Source organism: Coregonus clupeaformis, unplaced genomic scaffold (genome assembly GCF_020615455.1).
Source record: "Coregonus clupeaformis isolate EN_2021a unplaced genomic scaffold, ASM2061545v1 scaf1434, whole genome shotgun sequence".
NCBI lineage: Eukaryota > Metazoa > Chordata > Actinopteri > Salmoniformes > Salmonidae > Coregonus > Coregonus clupeaformis.
In genome coordinates, this window is record NW_025534888.1 from 76,691 (window position 1) to 87,843 (window position 11,153).

An 11,153-nucleotide genomic window follows, 5' to 3' on the forward strand; every position below is an offset into this window, starting at 1 on the left:
GTTTATTAATACTTTGCTACAATGACACAGTTATCTACCCACCTCGTTCCTTTCTTTTAGCATGTGTCCTCTGTAGCTCAGCTGGTAGAGCACGGCGCTTGTAACGCCAGGGTAGTGGGTTCGATCCCCGGGACCACCCATACGTAAAAATGTATGCACACTTGACTGTAAGTCGCTTTGGATAAAAGCGTCTGCTAAATGACATATTATTATTATTATTATTATTATTATTTTGTTAGGTGAAGTTATGGGTCCTACAGTAGGTCTGTGTTATTGTTAGGTGATGTTATGGGTTCTACAGTAGGTCTATGTTGTTAGGTGATGTTATGGGTCCTACAGTAGGTCTATGTTGTTAGGTGATGTTATGGGTTCTACAGTAGGTCTATGTTGTTAGGTGATGTTATGGGTCCTACAGTAGGTCTATGTTGTTAGGTGAAGTTATGGGTCCTACAGTAGGTCTATGTTGTAGGTGAAGTTATGGGTCCTACAGTAGGTCTGTGTTATTGTTAGGTGAGGTTATGGGTCCTACAGTAGGTCTATGTTGTTAGGTGTTGTTATGGGTCCTACAGTAGGTCTATATTGTTAGGTGAAGTTATGGGTCCTACAGTAGGTCTACGTTGTTGTTTGGTGAAGTTATGGGTCCTACAGTGGGTCTATGTTGTTGTTAGGTGAAGTTATGGGTCCTACAGTAGGTCTATGTTGTTAGGTGAAGTTATGGGTCCGTCTATGTTATATAAATACCTATTTTGGATGCAGCTCTTGTTAGCTTGAATGCTAACGCTCATTAACAGGCTGGTAGCAAAGCTAGCCAAAGAGCATTTTACTGGTTGAAGTTTAAATGTTTTTTAAGTATAAATCAGTTGTTTTGAGACGATGCCACAAACATTATATTAAGCAGGACATTCAAACGAGCCTTACAATTATAATCCTAAAGTAGTGTGAAATGCAGTCATAAGCAACCTGTAAATGGAGGCTATTGTTGCTGGCAGCCTCTGAGAACTCCCCTGAGTTTTCCCCCACGGTGGTGAATTAGTGAATAGTGACACATAGCTTAATGTGAGTTTCCTTGAGTAGCACTCCTGATCTTCCACTGATAGTGCGCTGTAATATTCAGAATACGTTGTGAAAAACTAAAATCTTCGCTCACCATTGTTGCTCCACGCAGATATACTACATCAATAACTAGAGGTTATTAGCATGGAGGAGTTCAGATATACTACATCCATAACTAGAGGTTATTAGCATGGAGGAGTTCAGATATACTACATCCATATCTAGCGGTTATTAGCATGGAGGAGTTCAGATATACTACATCCATAACTAGAGGTTATTAGCATGGAGGAGTTCAGATATACTACATCCATAACTAGAGGTTATTAGCATGGAGGAGTTCAGATATACTACATCCATAACTAGAGATTATTAGCATGGAGGAGTTCAGATATACTACATCCATAACTAGAGGTTATTAGCATGGAGGAGTTCAGATATACTACATCCATAACTAGAGGTTATTAGCATGGAGGAGTTCAGATATACTACATCCATAACTAGAGGTTATTAGCATGGAGGAGTTCAGATATACTACATCCATAACTAGAGGTTATTAGCATGGAGGAGTTCAGATATACTACATCCATAACTAGAGGTTATTAGCATGGAGGAGTTCAGATATACTACATCCATAACTAGAGGTTATTAGCATGGAGGAGTTCAGATATACTACATCCATAACTAGAGGTTATTAGCATGGAGGAGTTCAGATATACTACATCCATAACTAGAGGTTATTAGCATGGAGGAGTTCAGATATACTACATCCATAACTAGAGGTTATTAGCATGGAGGAGTTCAGATATACTACATCAATAACTAGAGGTTATTAGCATGGAGGAGTTTCTGCAGCCAAATTGTCTTGCATATCAACAAGCAGCAAACACAGAAAGGGTCCTATATTGGAGAGTAAAAGTCGTCTGGCACTCTGCTTAGGATTTCAACAACTTTAATAACTTATTTCGAGCCTAGAATCATCGATGTTACTACTAATGTGAAAAAATGACAAAATATGACTTGTTGCTCACTTGACTGTCTTAAGACAATTGTCAAATAATTTAAGACGTCAATTGTTGTACAATTTCATAGGTATGCTCTGGGTATCACCTTTTACCTCAAATAAACAGTGTATTTCTGCTGTTGTGGTTCTTTAACCATCTGTCTGACTTTGTCATTCACACAGGAGAGAGACGTGGCTATTGTGGATCCTCTGGGGAGCCTCAACAACATGATGCTGACGAGGCAGAAAGGTCTCTCTCCAGATCAGAACACCTTAAGAAAAACTATCTGAGACCCACTGGGAAGAAATCTCACTGCTGCTCTGACTGTGGGAAACGTTGCAAGTCTTCATCAGAACTTAAAATACACCAGCGCGTACACACAGGAGAGAAACCTTATAGCTGTGATCAATGTGGGAGGAGTTTTACTCGGTCAAGCTCCCTGATAGTGCACCAGAGAACACACACAGGAGAGAAACCTTACGACTGCTCTGACTGCGGAAAGACTTTTGTTAGTTTAAGAGATTTAAAATCACACCATAGAACACACACAGGAGAGAAATCACCATATAGCTGTACTCAATGTGGGAAGAGTTTTACTCGGTCAAGCTCCCTGATAGTTCACCAGAGAACACACACAGGAGAGAAACCTTATAGCTGTACTCAATGTGGGAAGTGTTTTGTTGCATCTTGCAATCTGATGATACACCAGAGAACACACACAGGAGAGAAACTTTATAGCTGTGATCAATGTGGGAAGAGTTTTACTCAGTCAAGCTCCCTGATAGTGCACCAGAGAACACACACAGGAGAGAAACCTTATCGCTGTACTCAATGTGGGAAGAGTTTTGTTGCATCTTGCGATCTGACAATACACCAGAGAACACACACAGGAGAGAAACCTTATAGCTGTGATCAATGTGGGAAGAGTTTTGGTACATCTGTGTATCTGACGATACACCAGAGAACACACACAGGAGAGAAACCTTATGGCTGTAATCAATGTGGGAAGAGTTTTACTCAGTCAAGCGGCCTGGTAGTACACCAGAGAACGCACACAGGAGAGAAACCGTATAGCTGTACTCAATGTGGGAAGAGTTTTACTCAGTCAAGCGGCCTGGTAGTACACCAGAGAACACACACGGGAGAGAAACCTTATCACTGCTCTGACTGCAGAAAGAATTTTGTTAGGTTAAGAGATTTAAAATCACACCAGAGAACACACACAGGAGAGAAACAATTTAGCAGGAGATAAATGATATAGCTGGAGATAAATGATATAGCTGTGATCATGTGACAAGAGATACTTTGATAAAAGATCTCTGATCAAACATCAGAAAGTACATACATTAGTTGTTTCATGATATCAATGAAATAATGTCACAATGTAGAATGTTTTAACATTGTAGAAGGAGTACTTTAATTAATAATGTCACAATGTAGAACCCTAAACATTTCCCCCTGTTCTATTTATTTCAGCATGATATGGATATTAGCCTCTGGGAAAAACCCAGGCTATGAATTGAAAGAGTATTTATGTGATTTAACAAAAAGTAAAAAAAAAAAAGTAAAAAAAAAGTTGTGTTCCACGTTAATCAAAACGTAGCTAGCTGTTTTCTACAAATTGTCCTCTGACCAGTGATGTACACATTATTCCCAGATTCCGTGTGGTGTTTGAGCTGTTAGTTTTAACAGGATGTGCAACCTCATCTCCCCCCTCTCCTGCAATTGATTTCAACGTGATATCGATATGAGTGATGACAATTAAGTGTTGCGTTTCTCTTCGTTTTGGGGACCCCTAAATGTAAATGCATCACTCCAAAATGTAGCTGACTGTCTTCTGCCGGTTGTCCACTAACCAGTGAAGTAAAAGATATCGCCCGTTTCCATGTGTATTTTTTAGTTGTGTTAGTTTCAACAGCACGTACAACCTGATTTTCCCCCCTAATCGATATCAGTGATGTATTGCCACTTGTCAAAACAACAGTGTTTTTGGTGCTTGTGCAGTTAATAAGGTGCTCGTAAAAAAAAAAATTCAAGCAATTTGATTACTATTGTGGAACATGTTTGTGTAGATAGTACATTTTATGTTTTTAATTGATCACAAACTGTTTCTGCATATTGGTTATTGATTTGGACACGTCAAAACTGTGTTTTGACATTGTATCCCACCTAGCAAAATGTCATTGAAAAGACGTCTAATGTAAATTTGGTTTTGTCCAATCTACGTTCGGTTTTGGGTGAGAGTTAAAAATACGTATTTTTTTTAAACAACTTAATTTAAACGTACTTGCATCCTATACACTTGAAGCCAGTATCAATAATTCGTCTATGATTTTTTTATTAATTAACAATCTTACATCACTCCAGTATTTCTTGACAACATTCAAGTGCTAATTGTCTTTATTCCACTACTGAAGAAGCATGACTCAAATCACCTACTCATATTTCAAACATCCAGCCTGGTAAAATATACATGTTTGATTATTCCATGCCTCACCATTAAGTGAATTATTGCCAATACATATTAACAAAGGGGTTTCCAATCTGTTTTGATATTTCATCATATTTACATTTCATGTAACATTTAGTAATCATAATTATTTATATGTTGGATATTACATCATATTCTTACTATTTTAATCAATACCAGCTAATTTCCTTAGAATACTCATTTGATTGATGTGTAGTAATTTTCTTTTTCTTTATTTGTATTAGTTTTTTCCTTTGAAGCTGCGTTGCATCCATGTCTGAAATGTGCTATATAAATAAAGCTTGATTTGATTTGAACATATTGCAAAACAAATTAACCCAATGACTGACCAATCAGACTTGCAAAACCAATGAACAAATAAGTGCAAAAGCAACACATATCTTGGTCCATCTTAGTATGAAAAAACAGCATCAATTCAGTATATCTTCCACTGTGTCAAAATTGTGCATGGTATGTACGTTTGGTATCTCTTTTCAACCAATCAAGTACATTTTTGTTGAAAATTAAAAATGTTCAAATCAACAATACGTCAAAGGATTCAACTACTGAAAACTGAAACAAACAAATGGATCAAACAGATCAATCTTTTCAAGCCTGCTGGCGAGTGGCGCAGTGGTCTAAGGCAGCTGTAGCTGTGCCATTAGAGATCCTGGTTCGAATCCAGGCTCTCTGTCGTAGCCGGCCGCAACCGGGAGACCAATGGGGCGGCGCACAATTGGCCCAGCGTCGTCCAGTGTAGGTGAGGGAATGGCCGGCAGGGAGGTAGCTCAGTTGTTAGAGCATGGCGTTTGCAACGCCAGGGTTGTGGGTTCGATTCCCACGGGGGGCCAGTATAAAAAAAAAAAATGTATGCACTAACTGTACGTTGCTCTGGATAAGAGCGTCTGAATGACGTAAATGTAAACCCTCTACCAGGGGCATGCTTGAGGTGGTCTCCCACAGCTCTGCATATGTCATGTTCTGTGGCCGTGGTAAACACTACCCCCGGCTCTACCAGGGGCATGCTTGAGGTGGTCTCCCACAGCTCTGCATATGTCATGTTCTGTGGCCGTGGTTAACACCACCCCCGGCTCTACCAGGGGCATGCTTGAGGTGGTCTCCCACAGCTCTGCATAGGTCATGTTCTGTGGCCGTGGTAAACACCACCCCCGGCTCTACCAGGGGCATGCTTGAGGTGGTCTCCCACAGCTCTGCATATGTCATGTTCTGTGGCTTTGCCATTCCATTTCTTGACTGCCCCTGCAACACAGAAAGAAACACATTTAGTCATATTATACTGAACAAAAATATAAACGTTTCATGAGCTGAAATAAAAGATCCCAGAAATTTTCCATATGCACAAAAAAGCTTATTTCTCTCAGATTTTGTGCGCAAATTTGTTTACATCCCTGTTAGTGAGCATTTCTCCTTTGCCAAGGTAATCCATCCACTTAACAGGTATGGCATACCAAGAAGCTGATTAAACAGCATGATCATTACACAGGTGTACCTTGTGCTGGGGACAATAAAAGGCCACTATAAAATGTGCTGTTTTGTCACACAACACAATGCCACAGATGACTTAAGTTTTGAGGGAGCGTGCAATTGGCATGCTGACTGCAGGAATACCCACCAGAGCTGTTGTCAGAAAATTGAATGTTAATTTCTCTACCATAAGCCACCTCCAACGTCATTTTAGATAATTTTTATAGTACGTCTAACTGGCCTCACACCGCAGACCACGTGTATGGCGTTGTGTGGGCGAGCAGTCTGTTGATGTCAACGTTGTCAACAGAGTGCCCCATGGTGTCGGTGGGGTTATGTTATGGGCAGGCATAAGCTACGAAGACAATTGCATTTTATCGAGAGCAATTTGAACACCGTGACGAGATCCTGAGGCCCATTGTCGTGCCATTCATCCGCCGCCATCACCTCATGTTTCAGCATGATAATGGCACGGCCCCCATGTCGCAAGGATCTGTACACAATTCCTGGAAGCTGAAAAATTTCCCAGTTCTTCCACGGCCTGCATACTCACCAGACAAGTTACTCGTTGAGCATGTTTGGGATGCTCTGGATAGATGCGTATGACAGCGTATTCCAGTTCCCGCCAATATCCAGAAACTTCGCACGGCCATTGAAGAGCAGTGGGACAACATTCCACAGGCCACAATCAACAGCCTGATCCTTTCACAACATTATAAGGCTGCGTTGAGACAATTACTTATCAATGACCCCAGTTCAGTTAATCCCTACCCTTGTGTCGCTAAGTCATCATAATGCTTCAGCAAATGTACATTATCCCACAGGCTTTAGAAGACACAATGTAAATAACCTAATATATGTCCCTCTAACTGCCCTGAACGCCTCAGCTGAGCCTACAGCTATATATATATGCAGTAATCATGTGCCTATGAACCAGAGTAATACTGTTAGCACAGAGGCGGTGTGCCCTAGTAGGAAGTCCACTGTGTGCAGCTCACTAACATAAATAACACGGGCATGTCTACTTCTGCTAAGCTTCCCAGTAAAGCAATGAAAACAATCAAGCATCCCAGAAAAGTGTTAAAAAATAGCCCACGTTAACATTTGTAGCTTAAGAAACAAGGTCCACGAAGTCAATAATTTGCTCGAAACAGATGGCATTCATATTCTGACAATCTCTGAAACTCACTTAGATAATACTTTTGATGATACAGTGGTAGCAATACAAGGTTATAACATCTACAGAAAAGACAGAAATGCCAAAGGTGGAGGTGTTGCCGTTTATATTCAGAACCACACACCAGGATCTCATGTTAAATACTGTTGAAGTAATGTGGCTACAGGTTCATCTGCCTCACTTAAAGCCCATTATGGTGGGAAGCTGCTATAGACCACCAAGTGCTAACAGTCAGTATCTGGATAACATGTGTGAAATGATTGATAATGTACAGTTGAAGTCGGAAGTTTACATACACTTAGGTTGGAGTCATTAAAACTTGTTTTTCAACCACTCCACAAATTTCTTGTGAACAAACTATAGTTTGGCAAGTCGGTTAGGACATCTACTTTGTGCATGACACAAGTAATTTGTCCAACAATTGTTTACAGACAGATTATTTCATTTATAATTCACTGTATCACAATTCCAGTGGGTCAGAAGTTGACATACACTAAGTTGACTGTGCCTTTAAACAGCTTGGAAAATTCCAGAAAATGATGTCATGGCTTTAGAAGCTTCTGATAGGCTAATTGACATCATTTGAGTCAATTGGAGGTGTACCTGTGGATGTATTTCAAGGCCTACCTTCAAACTCAGTGCGTCTTTGCTTGACATCATAGGAAAATCAAAAGAAATCAGCCAAGACCTCAGAAAAAAAATTGTAGACCTCCACAAGTCTGGTTCATCCTTGGGAGCAATTTCCAAATGCCTGAAGGTACCACGTTCATCTGTACAAACAATAGTACGCAAGTATAAACACCATGGGACCACACAGCCGTCATACCGCTCAGAAAGGAGACGAGTTCTGTCTCCTAGAGATGAACGTACTTTGTTACACCTTGTAGGAGCAGTATAGAGCTAGTCTGTTCATTATATACAGTGAGGGAAAAAAGTATTTGATCCCCTGCTGATTTTGTACGTTTGCCCACTGACAAAGAAATGATCAATCTATAATTTTAATGGTAGGTTTATTTGAACAGTGAGAGACAGAATAACAACAACAACATCCAGAGCAGTATAGAGCTGTAGTGGGCTCTGAAATGATTGACACCCTTGATAAAGATTAGCAAAAATTACTGTATAAAATAAATAATACAAATAATGAGCTATATTCTCTGCAACAACAACAAAAAAAGTGAAATTATATGATTTTATACTAACACAATTGTTCAGAGAAAGAAATGTTGTTCCACAAGTAATTCTCAAAAAGGTCAAAATGTTTTATGAGATTGGAGAACACATTGAGAGGGATTTTAAACCATTCCTCCGTATCAGAATCTTTCCAGATCCTTGATATCCTTTGTCTGCGCTGATGGACTGCCCTCTTCAATTCAAACCACATGTTTTCAATGGGGCTCCAAGTCCAGAGACTGAGATGGCCATTGCAAAAATGTTGATTTTGTGCTATTGTATCTGAAGATTATGCCTTTGTTAAATGTTTTTCATGAAGAAATGGAATGTTGTTTGTGTTAGTATCAAGAGGGAATGTTTTGGGTGTGACGTCACATACAGCAGACCGGAAGTGTCTTGTAGACAGGGGAGACTGGGGATTGGCCAGAAGAGGGAGCTTCATTGTTTATAAATAGGGGGGTTAAACGAAGAAGAAAGTGAGAACGAGCAGCCATTCTGAGGCGTCGCTCCCCGGGTGTCATGTCACCTGTCATTTATGCTGTAACCTCGTGATTTTAATAAAAGCCTCTAACACGATGCAGCATAGACGGACTCTTTGTTGACAGCAATAATGGCCACCATTCACCCGATACGACATAATGGCGCCCAACGTGGGGCTGGGTTTGTGTCTCTTCCTTGTTTCAGTCAACCGCCAGGCTAACTCGCTTTGAAGCATGGCCAAAAAGGGTGAGTGTTTCTTACCGCTTCGGAGTTTGTTAGATTGGATACGACTTGTGTACACTGGAGAGATGTACCATACGACCTTGCCTCGGGTGGCGTTATTGCGGTCGACTAGAGTCTGCAAAAATTTATTCCATTGGAAACGGCAGATAATTGGAAATTTAGAGCATTAAACGGTAGGATTTAAGTATTGAAGTGTACGATTAAGGCAGATATGCGCATTCTTTAGAGCACTGTACCATTTAAGACCTCCAGGGGGGGCCATTTTAGATGTTGGGCCGGCAAATCCGTTTACACGATAGAATGGGTGGACGGTGTTTTTTTTTTTTTAAAGAGAGCTCGGATTAATGAGGTTTATCTGATTGTGATTATGATTTGACTTTCGTCCGACGGGATGTCTGATTGGGTTTGATTTCTCGGTGTAATGCTCATTAGTCCCGGTAGCAAAAACGGTAGGATAAATATGTTTAAAATTGATAGGGCAGTGCAGGGTATGTCTCTGTGTAGTAGGCCGCAGTTAGCTAGAGGCTACGGCTAATGTTAATGCTAAATGGGAGTGTGTTTCATGCTACATGGTACATCGTGGCTAAGACTAATGCTAATTGTGTTGTGTGCTACATGTTAATGTATCCTTAGAGACTCCATTGCGATGGATTAAAGTCTCTTAAATTTGTCTCTGTGTTTAAGTCAGGTTATATGTTTTGTGAGCGCTGTTAAATGTTGTTTGACTATAAGGGGCTGTGCGCATGCGTTTAATTTTGCGACACTACACTACAGAAAGGGGGAGTTTATGGCACGAGATTAGGACACGTTTTGGTTTACGGCACTAAACTACAACACGAGGGTATTGTAAAACTACAAACCAAAATGGTGGGTTAAGGTCATAGGTCCCATTTGGCGTTACCCTGCAAGGGAAATGGACACAGACAAAGAGGAGAGATTTTAACACGAGTATTCTAGTTTCAACGGCGGCTGGTTAAAGATGAAACTTGTTTTGTGACCTATTGAATTTATACATTAAATATATGTTGGCGAAGTATAATGAATTGAATTAAATAATTAAAAGACGATTAAAATTAAATAAAAATGTTTTTGAGCGATCTATTTAGTTCTGAGGTTAGTCTTAGAGTGAATAATGTAGAACGAACGAATATTGAATGGTTGGAAATACTCAGTGATTGCATTAACTACTAAAAGCTGTTTCTGTGTCTTTGTTCCATTGTCATGAGAGACAGGAGAGAGGAGGGGCTAACGTGTGACTGACGTGCGTCACGTGACAAGGTGTGACGAGGCAAACGAGAGGATCAGATATCAGGCTAGTTCACAAAAATCATCCCTTACAAAATATTTGATGACGGTTTCACATAGGCTTGGCAAATGATTCATTAAAAAATTGCATTTTGGATGCTCTGCATCACTGGGGTTTGATTGGAATTGGGTTGGAAATCAGGTACTGACATTATTCGGCAATTAAGATACTTGGGTGCATATTAAACAATGGAATTTATAAAAATCAAAGGGTTGTAAGGTTAGAGGCTTTGTTTTTGGGATTGCTTTGAAGTTGACTAACTACATTTACTTGCATTTGATGGGTTGTGGTAAGATAGCCAACACTAATTGATAAATTGGTGACATAGGAATAAAAATTGGTTTTAAATTATTCATAATTTTTAATTGGTTTTTTAATTGGTTTTTTATTTTTAATTAAATGGTTTTTGAATAAAACATTTAATTGAATTTTTTAATATTCATATTTTGGGTGATTTATAAAAAAAAAAATACATATATATATATATTTTTTTTTTGGAGTTGTTAGGTTTATATTAATAATTACAGGGGGGAAGCCTTAGGCTATACAGTCTAAAATAAGCTAATTCATAATAAAGGAATATAAAAGAGTAGTTACAATGGGGAGAAAGGACAGCAAGGCTAGAGGAAGGTGATTACACCGATTGATAGAGGGAAAAATAGTAATCCTTTAACTAAAGTAGTGTTAGAAAGTAGTGTTAGAAAAACTAATGGCAGAAGTTAGTACACCTTTCTCACATACGGATTCAGCAAAAAGTACAGCTTA